General features: G+C 41.7%; 1 long non-coding RNA gene across 1 annotated transcript; it reads right to left on the bottom strand.

Moving 5' to 3' along the window:
• Window positions 1–10178: 10178 nt before the first annotated feature.
• LOC132655420 (uncharacterized) lies at window positions 10179–15005 on the bottom strand. The gene is made up of 3 exons (XR_009593226.1): window positions 14980–15005; window positions 13922–13978; window positions 10179–10510 (listed from the first exon to the last, which is right to left on the bottom strand). It is a non-coding gene; the product is annotated as an uncharacterized LOC132655420 (long non-coding RNA).
• Between the last annotated feature and the right edge of the window lie 678 nt (window positions 15006–15683).

The raw sequence follows: 15683 nt of genomic DNA, 5'->3' as shown, positions 1-15683 counted from the left end.
TTTTCGTGCTTCAACAATCATTATAAAAGACCTAATAATGCTAATTTAGGTTTAGGATGAGCCATCTAATTAGTTAATTAAGTAGGACCTTGCTGTCGGCCTCCCACAATGGAGTGGACTGTGCTGTAGGTATCTGACAGAGATGAGCAAAACCAAGGGAAAGTAGACCAATGCACACCGGCACCCATGAGGACACGTTATATTCAGAGTTAAAAACACTCAAGCAGAGGCAATCGCTTCGCTCAGCATCAGGACCAAACAGCCCCCAAATGTAATTATTTCTGCTCTGCTTTATGAAGAAAAAATTTAGTCTGTTTTCTAGCTTTATAGTTTTTAAAAATATCTTTAACCATTTGATTTCTAAAGTTCAAAATACTGCTACAAATTTGTTATCTTTTTGGTTTCCTTAAAGAAAAAAAAAAAGACACTGCCATCAAAATGAAAATCTCCACCACCTATCTAATTTCTCTTCGCTGCAGTGTATCATCTAACTTGAAAACTTGTATGTAGGGCATGAAAAACTGGGAGTTTCTAGTTTTAATTAGCTTGTCTAGTTGGTGGTCCCACACAGCCAGGGACTCAGAGAGCCTACTTATTTCTCCCCTTTCAGCTTTTGTTATTTCACACTAATAGGTTTTTGTATTTTCATTCTGTCTTCATGTGAGAAGTGCTGTGTCCCCTCAGTGGGTTTCGCTGCTTTTTCTGGGTCTTACCTGATTCTTTCTGAGGGGCTGGAGGGATGGGGGAAGTCCCACTGCAGCCAGGAGATCACAAGCTTCTTATCTGAATGCAGCATAATTGCTGAGAAAGAATAGGACATCCACCACTACCAACGGGGTAAAATGTGCCTTTTCTAACTGCTGGCTTGGAATAACTAATTTAAAATGTTTTTGTGTCACAAAGTAGGAAATGTGTTTTTTTCCTTAAAAAAAAAAAGTATTGAACGTGATTACAATAAAAGCTATCTAATGGTTGAATGGAAGTTCAATACTTTCTTAGATTCTGCAAAACCACAATAGATTTTCTTTCTGTCAATTCAAATATTTATAGGTCATCCAGTCTGGCCTTCTACCACAGAGCACCTATAATTCCTTATTTTAAAATATTAATTAACTTTTAACTATAAGTCCTTTAGCTCTGGATCCAGTGGTGCCTATATGAAGGAAATAACATGACTGGGGCGAAGAATAGTGTTTCTTGGAATAGGTATTGTTTGCCAAGCTGTAGCCAAGAGCCCTACAGAAAGCAGAAAGAGACATTATAGAAGAGTGAGCAGACATTTTTACAAGGTCACTTTATTCAGACTGGAAAGTGGCCAGCACAATGTCATTATTTACAACAGGATCTGGGAACACTTGAGGAAATTACAGACCATTTAGTTTTGATTCCATTGTGGGGGGCAAAGTCTTAGGAAGTATTTTAGGAGATTAAATGGGGAACCCTGAGAAAAGCACAGCTTGATTAAGGATAGCCAATGCAGTCTCTGAAATGAAAGTCATGCTTCGATAATTTTTTGACTTCTTTAAGGAAGTGAATGCCAAGAAAAGCAAATGAACACTTTAAAATTCTCTACTCTAGATTTCCAGGAGATGTTTGTTAAAGTTTTGCTTGACGAGTTCACACACACAAAGAAGGGTTTTTTTTTTTTTAATTGGAAAAATGCTGAGGACAAAGATCAATTGTGCATTAGGTTGATTTTAAAGTAAGAAGGAATCAAGGAGATACATCACAGGGCCAGAAGAATTTTGCTGAGATTAAAAAGCCCCATTGTGTCCACCAGTAGCATCGGCTCTATAGTTCTGTGCATTAATCATGTCTACTTTTCCTATAAGGTGATAAAAAGGGAAATCATGATATTTCAAAGACACATCAGTCAATAAAAATAATACTGATTTAGATTCATCTAAACCAGATGAAGAACACAGAGAACAGACACAAACAGAAAAATCTAAGAATGTGCTCTTCTAGGTTTCCAGTAGTGAGGAAAACATGCTGGGCTTGAGGACTCAGGTCCAGCAATCATGGAACTCCCCCTTGGACAGGGGAGGCAGATTCTCATGGCATGTTGGCTTGAGGGGCAAGCCCTATTGCCTCAGGAAGAAAAGGGGAGACCTGAGAATCTTCTGGGCCCAGGATCTGCAATGGATGTCATCCAGTGTCCCAGTTCAGGGGAAAGTAGGAGGGAGGTGCGAGGGCAACCTGGAGCACACGTAAGCAGAGGGTTAGCCAGAAGCAAGCAGAAAACAGACCGTGAGAGTACTGCATCACAAGTCCTCCAAGCCCTTTTCTCTTCTGAAACACTATGACCTTAGGGAATCCTCAGAGACTGTTTCCCAATTAGACAGAAAAGATACGCTGGGTAAACCCTGAGGCCTGCCCAACATGGTCTAGAAGGATGACAAAATAGCTGGGGGTCACGTTCACAGATGTCATTGCTTGAATATCTACAATGCCTTAGCATTATACTTATTTTTTTAACACCCATGTTCATTTACCTTAATGGTCCCCCAAACCAGAAAAATGGGTAGTTATTATAATTATCTCCATTGGCAGTTGAGGAAATTGAATTAGAAAGGGCCTGCAAATACGTAGCATGTAAATGAAAGCTAATGGAGCTGGTTATTTTAAGCCACTGTTTGAAAGTCCCAATTCCTCTAGGCATGATTTAGAGGAGGTAATGCCAACATACAAACATTTATTCCAGGTCCCTTTATAGCAACTTTTGGAAGTAGAATCTAGGATAACTCTAAAGGGAAAATCTTACAGGTACCCAAAACAAGCCTTTATGATAAGCTCTATGTGAGAAATGGTAACCTAATACCATAATGCCTCCCAGGAAAGCAGTTCTGTCTGTCAGATTTTGGCAGCTGTCAGTCTGTGAGATGGGGAAGGCGTATGTGGAGTACCTGCCACCTGCCCCAGCACAGGGCTATGAGCTTGGAGCTTCATGATACCATCTCTGCAGGAGGATGCAGCTCCAGAAATAGTTCCTGGGTTAAAACAGGCTCTTAGCAAACCAGTTCAGAGGAGCAGCAAAGTTTTGCAGTACAAGCAATAGAAAACAAAACAAAAGATTCATATAGAATTATCAAGGGAGGAATTTCTTCTGACCAAAAAGGGAGAAAAAGAATACAAGCTGGAACAGGGAGTATGTGAAACACCAATGTTAGGGTAGCCAGAATGGCTTAACACTGTGGACTGCTGTTATTTCTCATCTGTGGTGTCTTTGCTAACTGAATTCTTAAACAGATGCATAGGTCCTTTGTTGACTGAACAATGAATACATTTTAATCTGTAATCTGCTGCAAGAACTCTAAAAGGATAGCACGTTTAATTAAATGCAGCAGAACTTCAGAGGCATCAACACTCTCTTCAAAGGATCCAGGGGGAACTTCGCCAATTACACATTCAAATGAGCACGCCCATAGTAGACTGGAAATTATCAGTTGCAAACACCTCAATCGACCCAAGAAATAGTTTTTTTGAGCATCCTGCTACACCACATCATGCACTGGGACTCTCTCTGCAAGGGATACAAAGATGCATTCAATTTGCCTCTGTGTTAAAGAAACATCATTTAATAAATGAGATAAAACAAACACAAATGGCCACAATCCAAGTTCTACCACTGTGAAAACTATCACTGGGACTTTGGGAGTTCAGGTGGCCTACAGACTCTAAAATCTCCTTACAGAGGAAATGACATTTGAGGTGAGACTGGAAATGGTGATGATTTTTTTTTAAAGCTTAGAAAATTCCCATTTTGAATCTATATCTTCTTATCTTCAAAATAAGGGTAACAATAGCATTCGAAGTCGCTTACAGGGTCAACCCAGATTTATGGACACCTAAAAATTGTCTGCTTCTCAAAAGGTGCATTCTTGCTCTTACCTGTTATTGGCTCATTTTATAATCTTACTGGTGTTGCCTTCAAAGACTCTAGAGTGATAAAGCATCAGTGTTACGGGGGGCCGCACAAAGATTTGCCAGAAGTACGAGTGTCCTGTGTGCTCCTGTGGTGTTCCTGGTTGTTTGCATACCGGTGCTATGTGTGGAGGTGGACCACAGGGGTTGCCTCCTGTAGAGGCAAGGGCAAGTAGAGGGCAAGGGACATAGCATCCTCTTTACTTGTCCAAGGAGACTCCTCTCAGCTGTCTGAACGTGTCTCATCCTGGCGCGCTGGTCTGGTTAGCGGCTGTCACCGCCTGCCTCTTCATAACGCTGACCTCTCCATGGCTCAGCTTTCTTTCACGAAGCCTGCCGTTCTTCTCCCAGACTGCCATCAGATTACCTTTCCTAAAGTTCAGTTGACACCATTCTGATGAAGAGTCTTTCGAGGCTCCCTCCTGGTCTCTAGAGACAATGTGGACCCAAGGGCCTTTCATCCTAGACTCATCGAGGCATAGACCCAATGCACCGTTCCATGGTCTAGCCTTAAATCCCACGCTCTTCTTATATTTATGGTTGTGAGCCTAGCCTTTAACGGCTGAGCCATCTCTCCAGCCCTCCCACGCTCTTCTTATGTCTGCACGCTCACCATTGTACACCTTTCTGAATGAAATGCTCAATCTCCCTCTTTGTACATCAACATATGTAGCAACCATCCTTCAGTGCCTGCCCAACTCAACTCCAACCCTCAACCGCTGGTGTTACAGATTGTTTAGTACTATTCCTGGTTTAATTCATAAGTGTGTTCTTCAGGATAAGTAACTTTAGCTGCTTACAACTTAATCCAACATTACTTCATGCACAGATCTTTGCTAATTTTAGGCATTCAATTTGTTTAATTGTGTATAATATTTAATAATAGTAATAACATTTATTAACTACTTTGTATCTGATATACGTATTACCTCACTTTATGCTCTCAAAAATCCTCTGGAGTAAATAGTAGGATTATCCTCATGGTATGCAGTGAGTTGCATGAAAATGACCCCCATAGGTTCGTATCTTTGAATGCTTGGTCCTGAGTTGATGGACTGCTTTGGGAAGGATTAGGAGATATGGCCTTGCTGGAGAAAGTCTGACACTGGGAATGGGGTTTGAGGTTTCAAGAGCCCAGAGCAGGCTGAGTCAGTCTCTCTCTCTCCCCTCTTTCTCTCTCTCCTTTTCTCTGTCTTCCCTCAACTTGTAAATAAGATGCATGCTCTCATCTACTACTCTCAGCTACTGCTACAATACCATGCCTGCCTGCCTGCTGCCGCACTACCCCACCGTGATGGTCATGGACTTACCCTCTGAACTATAAGCAATCCCCCAATTAAATGCTTCCTCTCATAAGTTGTCTTGGTCATGGTGTCTTTTGAGGTTGTGGAGAAAGGGGACCCCTCCTCCACTGCTGGTGGGAATATAAACTTGTACAACCAGTCTGGAAATCAATCTGGTGCTTTCTCAGACAACTAGGAATAGCGCTTCCTCAAGATCCAGCCATACCACTCCTAGGCATATATCCAAAAGGGGCTCAAGTACACAATAAGGACATTTGCTCAATCATGTTTGTAGCAGCTTTATTTGTAATAGCCAGAAGCTGGAAACAGCCCAGATGCCCCTCAGCTGAAGAATGGATACAGAAATTGTTGTACATCTACACAATGGAGTATTACTCTGCAATGAAAAATAAGAAAATTATGAAATTTGACTCTGTTGGTCTCTTTGTGGAGCTCCTATCCCCTCCTTTTTATCTCCCCCTTCTTCTGTAAGATTCCCTGAACTCTGTTCAAAGGTGGCTAGGCGTCTCAATATCTGCTTCAATATCCTGATGGGTAGTCTTTCAGAGGCCCTCTGTGGTAGGCTCCTATCCTCTTCCCTGTCTGCTCCCACTTCTGATGTCTATCCTGTTTACCCTTCTGAATGAGGATTAAGCATCTTCCTTGGGGTCCTCCTTGTTGTTTAGCTTCTTTAAGACTATAGATTTTAGTATGTTTGTTCTATATTATATGGCTAATATATCCACTTATAAGTGAGTATATACCATGCATGTCTTTCTGCTTCTGTATTACCTCACTCAGGATGATCCTTTCTAGTTCCCACCATTTGCCTGAAATTTTCATGATTTCCTTGTTTTTAATTGCTGAGTAGTATTCCGTTGTGTAAATGTAACACAATTTGTGTATCCATTCCTCAGTTGAGGGACATCTGGGTTGTTTCCAGATTCTGACTATTACAAATAAAGCTGCTATGAACATAGTTGTAGCTCCAATATTTTAAAAGATGTTTTAAAATCTGTAAATGTCTTTTACTCACTAAATAAAATTATTTTTATTTTAGGTCTTTCCTTTCAAGAAGTGAAAGCCAAGGTTCAGTGATAAGCCAGCATTGTCTATTGAGTCATTTTTTTAATTTTAAATTTTTATATAAATTCCAATTTATTCACTTTTTATCTCAGCTGTAGCCTCCTCCCTCCTTATCTCCTACCCCAATCCTATCCTCCCTACCTTATTTCCTCCTATACCCCTCTCCAAGCCCACGGATAGGGGAGGTCTTCCTCCCCTTCCATCTGACCCTAACTTATCTGGTCTCATCCAAACTGGCTGCATCATCTTCCTCTGTGGCCTGGCAAGGCTGCTCCCCCTTCCAGGGGAGGTCTATCGAGTCTTAAGAGCAAAGATTTGAGAATAACAACAGCTCATCCCTCTTTAGCAATGTAAAAACTCTCAGAAACACGGCCTTTTAGTGAAAGTAAGGGCAAGCTCTGGAACATGGTCTGGGTAATTTTCAGTGTGTGACGCTGCTGAATTCCTGATGCCAATGGACCATGTGGCGACATAATCTGAGTAACAAAACAAGGCTGTTGTGCCCACCCCCTCACTCTTCTTTTTGCTTTTTACTCTCCCCTGTCATGTGCAAAGACATATTGGTTTTGGGGGGGGCAGTTTCTGAGAAATGTCTCTGTCTTAGCTTTGGTCCAACCCCCAGAGAAGAATTTGGGCATACAGTTTACCTGGGAGATGATTCTGAGAGTCAAGAATAATGGAGTGGTGAGGGGGCAATAGAAGCCTATGATTTATCAAGGTGACTTTTAGGTAAAAGTGGCAAAATTGCCTGAGCCTCAGGGGATCTTTGGGAAACAAAAGACGCCCCCCTCACACACACACATACTCCAGAACTGCAGAAGGCAGAAAGGCAGAAGACTATTCTCCCTCCCAGAGGCATCACTCTTCCCACTTATACACCACCCTGCAAACAGGCTCAGTAAGTGCCTCTGTCTCTGAGAAGGCTCTGGGGTGAAATGAGGTGCTGACCAGAATCTGAACTTGCTAGAAGATTCATCCCAGTCATGGCTTTAATCAGTGGCCGGTGGAAAGGACCCAACACAGATGCCAGACTTCTCTCTTACACCAGCTGGAATTAACAACAACAACAACAAAAATAGATGCCCATGAGCCACCTGGGAATTTAACTCTCTGGATTACATATAAACCTATGGCAATATCATCTTCAATAATTCCATTATAGTGCTCATACTGACTCCTCCCTATTTAAACATTTTAATCCCAAGACACTCCACTCCTAAAATAGCATGTCTGAACATTAGATTTTAAAATTCTAAAGCTTATTAGATCTTAAAATAAATGCCTGGAGACACTATTAAAGATGACAGGTGCTAAGTAAGGGGCTGGAAATGAAAAAGTCTTGCTCCTTTCTGGAGAAAGAGGACCTTACAGCTGGGTCTCAGGAAAGAGCGAGCCATGTGTTCTTGCCTGCAATGGAGTTTCTGTGTCAGTGGTTTAGACAGAAGGTTCCATCCTAAAGCCCTTCTTAACTGGTTTTCTTCAATAGATGTTTCTTCGTTTGGCCATTTTCATTTAAGACCAGTTACTGGGATTTTCTTTTTTTTTTTTTTTTTTTTTATCAGTTACATTTTATTAACTCTGTATCCCAGCCGTGTCCCGATCCCTCATTCCCTCCCAGTCCCTCCCTCCCTCCCTCCCTCCCTCATCTCCACCGTGCCCCTTTCCAAATCCACTGATAGGGGGGACCTCCTCCCCATTCATCTGATCCTGTTTTATCAGGTATCTTCAGGACTGGCTGCAAAGCCCTCCTCTGTGGCCTAACAGGACTGCTCCTCCCTTCGGGGGTGGGGAGACCAAAGAGCCAGTCATTGAGTTCCTGTTAGAAATAGTCCCTGTTCCCCTCACTTTGGGAAACCAATTGGTTACTGAGCTACCACAGGCTACATCTGAGTGGAGGTTCTAGGTTATATCCATACATGGTCCTTGGTTGAATGTCAGTCTCAGAAAAGACCCTGTGCCCAGATATATTTGGTCCTTGTGGAGCTCCTATCCTTTCCCCATCAGACTAACTCCCCTTCTTTCTTATGATTCCCTGTACTCTGCCAAAGGTTTGGTCATGAGTCTTTGCTTTGAAAACACTGCTAGTTAGAGTCTTTCAGATGCGCTCAGTAGACTCCTGTCATACGTTCAATGCACATCCCATCTGTCTTTCTAAACGAGGATTGATCATCTTACCCCAGTGTTTGTTTGGGTGAACATTTCATTTTTCTTTTAAAATCTTGGCTGTTTTACCAGAGTGGCTTAGCAAAAAGTCTTTAACTATCATGCCTGAGAGTAATTAAATATTTTGAGAAAGGTCTATTTAGCTGTAGCTAGCCTGGAACTCCTTACGTAAACGAGACTGGCCCCAAATTTGTGAAATGTCCTCCTGCCTCTGGCGCTGGCTTCCCAAGTTAGGATCCTGGCACTGGCCAGTTTGCCCAGTTCCGGAAGTAGGGCACACAGCTGTCTAACTAGTCAAGGCTGAGCGCACCATTCAGGGTTTCCAAGCATCAGACTCCTCTGCACCATTCAGAACCTCAGTCTTTTCTAAAGTCCCACCATTTCTGGCTCCCCTTAACCCTCAGTGTTGGCATGGCTTACGCCCCATTCTCATCAGCATTGCCATGGTTTCTTTTTCTTTCAGGTGGGTATTCAAGGAGCAATTTTAAAATAAGGTTGCTCCTTCGCCATCTTAACAAAAGACAAAGAGCAATTCTCCTGTTCCAGACATTCCTCCCCTCCAATATTCACGACTGTTTATGGTAGTGTACATTGACTTATTTAATTATTGGTCATATAGTCTCCAAAATAATCTAGTATTTAGTACACATAAGCACACAGACATGAGTGTGTGTGTGTGCGCGTGTGTGTGCATATCTGTCTCGGAAGGCCGCGAATTTGAAAAAGAGCAGGAGGGATACATGAGAAGGTTTGATGGGAGGAAAGGTAATGGGAAATAAAAATTACACTATCATCTTAAAACCATGAATCTTGCAGTTACTACTGAATCCTTAATATCTTAAAGAATCACTACATAGTAGGCCCTAAAATTTTCACTGTGGCAATAATCTTGGCTGTTTTATATTTATTAATTCATTCAGTCTGTTTTATAATCACTAATAGTAATAATTAACAAATTAACTAACAGCAATTTCTTCCATTTTCCAGGTGTAAAAAGTGAGGTGTGGAGATGGTCAATACAACCCAGGAGCTGACAGACCCTTGGCTGAGCCTCTGTCTGTCCTCATTCGTCCCTCTTGCTCTAAGGAACTCGTGTCCAGACTACCGGTTCAACTAGCTCTGGTTAGTGCGCTAAAGGGTACTGGGGAGCATTACTTGGCATTACTAAGATTCCAAAACACTTACGTTTTAATAGTTTAATCTTAAAAATATTAAACATCCCAAAAGTCAGGCAACTTTTCAGACACGACAATCGTGTTTTGAAGAAGAAAAATTTGATTTCTGTGTTCCAAATAGTTGGTGGCTTGCTCGCCCTGCTCATGGGTATTCAGCCGTGGGCACTGAGCTGATGTGGTGGAAGGGGCAGCCATGGGCAAGGATCTGCACTTCTCAGCTTCCAGGGGCTCCGGCAGTGTGATGAGATGGGGCACCAGCCAATCTCAACCTAAGTTACCAGAAGCCCAATCACCTACTGAAAAGCACAACTTTGACTCTAAATTGGAACAAACCATGTATTAAAGTAGAAATTCTCACATTCTGTGAAATTCTTTTTTTTACCTAATATAAAAAAATATGTTTATACCATGAACTGAATAGTAACTACTGGCAATGGATACAAGTAGACAGTAGTAGGATGAAGAACAGTTTAAAATGTTTCCTGGGCTATGATATATTCTTTTGAAGAAGTGTTCTTTAGAGAGTCAGGAACCCATGGTTCGGTGTTAGGAAGCAGTGAGGAAGATTCTGCTGGTGGGAAGTTTGGGGTGAAGCATGAGAAGAAGGTTACTGATTTCCACAGTGTGGACATTTCTCCGTGTATGAATAACAGTTGCAGAGTGGTTCCACAGTCTCCAAGCTCTGACTCTTCCTACACGAGGGGTGTAAAGCGAGGGGCAGCCCCTTCCAGAAAGATGCCGTGGGGAGGTTGGGCCTTCAGTGCCGCCAGAGGCCGTAGAACAGGGGGTCTGGCTTAGGCCCTGTGATTGCATAGCCCAGTTTCTGATCCCAGAGCCATCCCTGCCTCAGCTCTGGATGGGAGAGCTTGGTCTCTTCACCTAGAAGAGAGAAGCAAGAATGTTTTTTTTTTTTTTTTTTTTTTTACTTATTTCATTATTCCTGTCGAAGATGAAAGGAACCAGTGTATAAAGCACCCAGAACAATATCCTGGCAAATACTGTTTCCTACATGGTGATCCCAAGTTCTGAGTCTCTTGAGGGTGAAGGAAGCTATTACGTTTACTCTTTTACTGTTCTTAGTATGTAGTCCTTTGTCTACAAGAAAATACCGGCAGAACGGTTATAAACTGAATAAGTGGATCGACTTATATGAAAACTAAAAATAATTACAGGTCTGGTGAGATGGCTCAGCTGGAAAAGGAACTTGCTGCCAAGACTGAGGTCCTGAGTTCAATCCCCGGAACCCATGTGATTGAAGGAGAAGTTGACCCATGCAAGCCATCCCCTGACTTCCACGTGGACGCAGTGCCGTGCACACACTACCCTACATAAATTTAACAAAAATCCATCCGCTCAGAAGCATGAAAAACAATTAAAGTAAAACTGAAATGTTGATAATTCTGCTTCCTGGCGAAGGGCTCTGGGAAGAGCTTCCCATTACTAATTTCTCACTGCAAACTCTAGTGCTTTTCTGAAGACAGGCAGTGAAAAACCGAGAACGTTTATTCGCCTGGAGTTTGTATGGAAGTTAAAGAGCTCTAATTCTATATTGCTCGTAAGAAAGAGTATGACTAGCTTATTTAGTCACGACACAAGACACCGTCTTTTCCTGAAAATCGGGGGAAACAGGCAGCACAGCTGGGCAGCTGTAGAAACGTCAAATCCAGGCAACATCTCAATTTTGTGTCTCTTATAAAAAGGAACGAGTGATTTAATAAGAATATATTAAACAGTGGAATGCAAAATTACAGCAAGACAAGGTACGTAACGGAAAGGATGCTGACATAGGAATAGCTCCGTCTCTTTGAGGGTTAGATGTAGGATCAAGAAAATCAGCTAATTTCCCCCACTTCAAGTCTAATGGCTATGGGTAAAATGCCCTCCCTGAAAAAAGAGCCAAAGCCCAACACAACCTCAGCATCCTTCACTATCCCTAATCTTCTATTAAAGCAAAATATTTCTGCTTTTCAGTCAACAAAAAAAAAATATAAAGATTAGTGTGATCTGTTCCTCTATATTTTGTGAGAGTCTACTGTATTGGCTTGGGGGAGATTAAGGAGTCTTGGGTTGTGAGAAGCTTGGTAAAAACCTATGTACCAGACCTTTCTGAAAGGGCAGTTTTGAAAAAATAGTTTGGATAAATGCTATTAGTAGTTTGGATGATGAGACACAAATCTAGATGGGAGACTCGTGAAGCACTGTCCCCTAACAGTGCCCTGTTTCCTGTGATCCACCCCATCTCACTTGACCCTTTCTTTAGTATTTGATGTCTCATAAATTTTTTGTTAAAAATATCACATTTATGACAGAAAAGATAAACAGAAGCCAGTATTCATAACAGAAGCTCTTAAATACTTGAGTGTTGTCACTAAGAGACTATGCTAGATAATTTATTTCTGCCTCTCCACAAGATTTCATAATTTTGTCTTATGCTTTGTAATAACTCAGTCATATCTAACTCAAACAAAAAATGGACACAAGTGTTCAGCAAAGCATTCTTTCGTGACTAGAGAGTCCATTCTGACTGGAGTGTCAGCACTCTGAGGGCAGGGACCCTGAGCAGAGTTCCCTGCTGGGTTTAAGAGTGCCTCATGCCGACACGTTCTCAGTGAATCCACAGTAAATGGATCTTAAACTCCTCCATGTTGGAGCTAATTGCTGTTGGCATCCTGCAGAGTCTGCTATGAGATGCACATGAATTATAATCTGCCCAAATGAAAAAATGCAACACTGTTACTGAGGATCAAAATTAAGGACACACTGCTACCATTTTGCTAACTGGGAATTAGATTTAAAAGCAAAACCCAAACCCCAGTATTGATCCCACAGTGGAATGTACGCAAGGAACTCCTTTATTGTGTCTGAGGGCCTAGTTTATAAGATAGTTTTTCAATAAATTCTTCACTTTGATCTCATCTGCTATGATCCAGTACAACCACAATGGACTGGATAAACTGTCGCTGCCCTGGAAGAATGCAGCAGTACGGGACAATTGTCGTGATTTAAAGTGACATCCACTTGCCTACCCCATTATCCAGTTGTATTTCAACGGAGGCATATTTTCCAAGTTAAATTATTTTTTTAATAAGATAAGAAGTCCTTATCTCCAGGCATGCTTTTGCACTCGCTGTCATTCCCGTCATTTGAATCACCCACACAAGTTCAAGGAAATCGCTGTGAATATAACAAGTCCTTATTCTCATCCCGGGTATTTTGTTTCACCTAGTTTATCGCCTTCCCATCTGCCCTTCACTTCTAGAGGACTTTCAATAAAGCAGGAGCCGGCGTAAATGCAGATACCTCACTGCTATCTATTTAGCTGTCATTAAGTGAGTTGGTGCAGTGTTCCGGCACTGTCTCAAAACCAGCCCGTCGTCTAAGAGTATTTACATAAGACTCTTTGCATTATATTCCAACCTCTGCAGCACTAGTATTAACTACTAGCATCTGCCAAGTCTGACTGGTAAGTGCTTTACAGTATCAATTCATCCCGAGCAAAAAGCATTTCTGAGTGCTGCAGTGCTCTTGTTAATGCCAATAAGAAGTATCAAGGCTCATATGACACCTAGCAGAAATTAGTACCCACATTCAAAGAAAAGTCTTTGTTATTTCCCAGAGTATTATGCGGACTTTATCGAGATGACTGCATCTGACACCTGCTGTAATATAAAATGCAGCTATAATTAGCCAACTGATGCTCACTGCAGTTTAGGTCGGATCCCTTCTGTGGGAATTATGCTTTAAAATATTCAGAGCTCCAAGTGGCTCTCATTACATTTAATTTTAACTTAGAATTAGGTGGTCTAGAAAAAAAAATTTAGGATTGTAATAGCCCCCTGCTGAATGCCACACAGCAACGTGAAAACCCATAGGGGTTTTTTTTTTCTCCTTCTTAAAAAAAAAATAAGAACAGCAGACCACACTACAGACTTCAATTGAGTCTGGCTTTGCTTATTGTACTTTCTGCACTCATCAGTCTCTCCTCTTCAGAGCAAGCTACAAAAATTGCCTGAATAGCCAAAGAAAAGTTTCCCACAGTCACTGGTCACAGAAAACACCATTGTCCTTCCTCACAGTTTGACGGACAACATTTCTATAAATGGGTAGCTAGGCTGTCAATGGTACCCTTGCTGAAAAGGCAAAAGAAGAGAACAGCTTCTGCCAATATCTGACAAAGCATGTTAACACATAATCGGGCATTCACTGGTCAGGCAGCTGCCCGGGGCCTTCGTCACACAGGTGCCTTTAAGCCATTTCCTAGTCACAGATAAAGGAAAAAGCAGGAGATACCTGGGAAAGGAGCAGTCTATTATGGCTTGCCAAACGTCCATCTTCTGAGCTGTATGTCTGAAAAAAAAAGAAAGAAAGAAAGAAAGAAAAGAAAAGCAACTGTAGCTGCAACCAGAAATCATAGAACAGCAAAACACAAAACCTATAAATTAAGCTGTGAGTCTTTCCCCTGCTCCCTTTCTCTTCGGTGAAATTTGTCATTTGTGTGACGTAGCTGCAGTCCTGTCTAATCACAAAGTTCAGATTTTCCTCAGTGGTCTGCCAAATGCATTTCCTAAAGACAGTGGGCTAAAGTAAACCTCTAGTTGAACCAATTCACAAAGAGTACCTTACCGCTTTCCAGTTTGTCTCAACGCCTACATACTCCTGATCTGCACCTCTCCAGCGTGCACACATGTGCCTGTATATCCTCCACTCTGACACCTACGCTCTGGGTGAGAAAGCGGTGATGTCTGTGTAACTCTTCTGGGACAACCTGTGGGGAACCCCTAAACAACTTCGGGAAATGATGATCACTCTTCATTTCTTCATTATTGCTCAGATGAAGACACTGCCCCCACACTATAGATACATACGTAGTAACAAAAGTGCATCAGCACTCGCTAATCTAAGCGCCCAAATATATGAATAGTGCACACAGCACTCACACGCCTGTGCGCACACAGTCTAGAGCCAAGCTTCCCGGTTTCTGCCCTTACGGAATCTTCAAATTCAAATTTAATATTGTCATTTGAAATCTGTGAGATACAAATTTTTATCTTATTTTTCCACTTCCATTTTCCCTACCATATTATCAGAGAGCCCACACTTAAGAAGTTGAGTAAACATGAAGAAATCACTATGACTACAACCTTGGGAAGTGATGACAGAGTCAAGGAACTTAGATTTAAGACTCAACACTCTCAGAACCACAACTTTGAACATGAAAGACTAAGGGCTATAAATACATTGGTGGACAACAGATTCAATACCGTGGTTTAAACCAGGGCTCTGACTTAAAGCACCGGTTTTGATTAACCTTGTTAATTAGTGATGTTTATTGAAGATAGCTTCCTTACCTGTAAAACAGGAGTACAGCGCTCACCACACACTGAACAGTCAACACTGAAACCCTTGCCCTTAGAGGAAGAGAAAAGATATGCTCAGTGGGATGAAACCAATAAAGGTTCATGCGCACTTTAGAAATATCACATAGATTTATCACTTTAAATTCTATGTTCCTTTTATTGTTTTTTTTTAATCATGAGGAAGATCATGAGGTTAACTTTATTCAATGGAAAGGTGGTAGGTAGAAGCTGTTATTTTTATAAACATTAAAAATATGAATATATTAAACCTTTTCTTAACGCTTAATGTGAGACTTTTAGTGATTGCCTGTATAGATCATTGCCGATGCTGCTAGTATGCCTATGAGCTAGGTTGTTGTGTTAGTCCCTGTGGGAAAACAGGGAAAACAATTTCTTTTTTACATGATGTGGCAGTCTAAGTATGCGCATGTGAGTGCAGTGCCCAAGGAGGCCTAAGGCATCAAGTCTCCTGAAACCAGAGTTACAAACCAGAGTTACAAGCTTCTTGACATGGTGCTAGGAGTTGAACTCCAGGCCCCTGCAGGAGAAGTTCATGCTGTTAACTGCTGTGCTGTCTCTCCAGCCCCAACAAAAGCAGCTTAGAAGAAGGAAAGATGTATTGTGGCTCAGAGTGTCAGAGGTCACTGATGGCTCAGCCTCACTACTGTTAGGCCTGACATTAGCCAAATTATCAT

The sequence above is a fragment of the Meriones unguiculatus genome, chromosome 7, assembly GCF_030254825.1.
Source record: "Meriones unguiculatus strain TT.TT164.6M chromosome 7, Bangor_MerUng_6.1, whole genome shotgun sequence".
Taxonomy (NCBI): Eukaryota; Metazoa; Chordata; class Mammalia; order Rodentia; family Muridae; genus Meriones; species Meriones unguiculatus.
The sequence above is the reverse complement of the archived record's forward strand: the minus strand, read 5'-3'. Positions and strand labels throughout refer to the sequence as shown.